The sequence below is a fragment of the Cenococcum geophilum genome (genome assembly GCF_001692895.1).
Source record: "Cenococcum geophilum 1.58 unplaced genomic scaffold K441scaffold_123, whole genome shotgun sequence".
Classification (NCBI taxonomy): Eukaryota; Fungi; Ascomycota; class Dothideomycetes; order Gloniales; family Gloniaceae; genus Cenococcum; species Cenococcum geophilum.
In genome coordinates this window covers 86,689-89,397 of record NW_027137681.1, presented here as the reverse complement: position 1 = coordinate 89,397, position 2,709 = coordinate 86,689, and positions in this window count along the sequence as shown.

Below are 2,709 nucleotides of genomic sequence, written 5' to 3'. Positions count from 1 at the left end.
TTTAGTTAAATAGGTTATTAATAAGACTAGAGATTCTATTAAGTTTAAAGGAGGTAAAGAGTTTACTGGTTTTAATATGGTCTAGGATTTGCTCTTTAGTCTATTCTGTTTAGTCCTTTTTACGTAGTATATTATACAGAGACCGTGCAATAGTAACTCGCCTATCCTTTTTAACCTATATACCTTGGTTGCGCAAGAGGGTTTGTAGGTTGTAGGTAGCTATAAGGTTGTAAGTCTTAAAGATAGCTTCTATAAAGTCCGCAAAGTCTTCCTTATATTATTTCTATAGATCGTTGTTTAGAAGCTTAAAGTGTCCGTATTTAAGGATTTTAAAATTAATATAGTTGTTAACGCCGTTTATAGACGTAAGGTTAACTTTCTAACTCCACTTTTTTTGACCTTCGTTAATTTGCTTACTTATATCTGCTATATTATATAGCGTAGTATATTTATATAAGCTGTAACGGGTAGTAGTAGCTTGCAGCGGGTAGAGGAGGTCTTATAACGGTCCATAAAATCGATTAATGGGTCCGTAATAGTTTAAGAGGTCTTATAATAGTCTGTAAAGGTAATTAATAGGTCCGTAATGGTTCGCAGGAGGGTAAGAGGTTCTGTAAAGGTCTATATTCGTATTTATAAACTTCTAGTAAACTGTACTAAGACTTAAATAAGTATATAGAGTTAGTAATAGTCTGTAATCCCTAACTTCTAACCTTCTAGCAGGTCGTACTAGGATTTAAACAGGTAGTCGCTATTGTATATCGCTTAGGGGGAGGTGTTAAGTAATTGCTAATCTGTGCGCGCTTACTAATCAGTGTTTGTATTAACTTAATAATATAGGTAAGTTATATCTAGGGGCACGAAATACGTATAGTATCGTATACTCTTTTAGATGGTGGTAACTGTCGATTCTATTAAGGTAGACTACGTAGTCTATATACTAATGCGCCTCCCCCCTAATTAGTTAGTATATAAGTAGTTAGTGCACCAAACGCGTAACTACGCGTCTGGTATACCATATGCTATAATTATACATTATCTAAGTATTCTTTTAATACGTTATTAATTTGCTTTTAAAATATTACTAATGCGTTTGTAAGTCTAAATTATATAACTAATAGTTTATATAGTCCTTTTTTTAACCTAAAGGCTATATTTTTTTTATTGCCTTTCTTAATCCTAATCTAATAGTACGCCTATCTTAGATCTATCTTTATAAAGATTTATATATTGCCTATTTTATTTTAGATCTTACTAATTAAAGGTAAAGAATATCTATCCTTTCTAGTAATGCTATTTAATTATTTATAGTTAATATATAGCCTAAGCTTTCTATTTTTCTTTAGTATAAATAGTACTAGATAACCTACTAATAACTATAATAGTTTAATATATCCCTTTCACAGGGGTTTCTAGATAAACTCATTAAGTGCTTTTAACTCCTCTTTAGTTAGCTTATAAATTAAAAAGAACTTTAGACTTATTTCTAGTTCTAACTCTATTTTATAGTCCTACACTATATACTTTAATAGCTTTTTACTTTTTAAGCTTTATAGCTTCTTGCCATATTTATAGTATCTCTTTAATATATAACTTAACCCTTTTTTAGTTTCTTTATAAGTTGTTCTAACCTAATACTATACTAACTTAGTAGCTATACACCTCTTATATTATTAAGTATCTTTAATATTAACTTAACCTGTAACCTAATTAATCTTTAGGTTGTTTTTTATAACTAAGGTATACCTAATACTGCCTTATTCCGTCCTAATAGTAGGATATTAAAAGATATATTAATCCGTCTTTCTTTAATAGTTATCTATAAAGGCGCGAAGAGGCTTTAGGAAAGATTTGAAGGAATAATATAAATTTTATCTAAATCTAAGGGTATATAGCTCTTGCTAGGAACAAGACGTTGCGTAAAGAAGAGAAGGGAATGACAAGAGAATCGTATAATTAAATAGTTAGGGGTCTTGGTGGTCGATACGTGCGCATATACGCACGCGGTCTTTAACAGACTTCGGTAAAATTCAATTAATCTAGCAGAACTTAGCAGAAGTCAATTAAGCTAGTAAAATTCGGCAGAATTTGGTTAAAGCATCGGAAATTATATATTAAGTATTTTACTAAGATATTCCTACTATAACTAGGCTAGTCCCGTTATAGTACCCCCCCTTTAGCCAAAGGTCTAAAATAATTTAATTTAGTTAAGACTTATTACTTATCGCGTTTATGTAGTTACGTTAGGTAGCAGTATAAAGTTTTACTAATTCTATTGTTAAGTGAACTAATTAAGATTTTCCATCCCCGGGATAAAAAATCGCTATTAGCTTAATTAAGGCGGTAAGCAGAACTAATATCTTTATAGCCAGCCTCAGCAAGGCGAATCTAACTAATTAGACAACTTTAACCGGCGGTTAAAGTTCCTTAATATCTTATATATTATATAATCGTGTTATAAACGTTCTAATGTTTTTTAAATTTTTTTTAAGCTTCCTACTATCGTGTTTCGTATATTCGTATTAGGTGGCAGTTATTTACCTTTATATCGTGTTTATCTAGCTAGGGTAGGCCGCAAAGGATAGTCCTTGTAGAATTATTTTATTAGGGAAGGCGTGTTAGTCTTAATCTGGTTATAGGTTTCCTAAGTTCGTGTTTTATATCCTTCCCACTTAATAAGAAGTTCAAATTGTTTAGATTATATTTTCT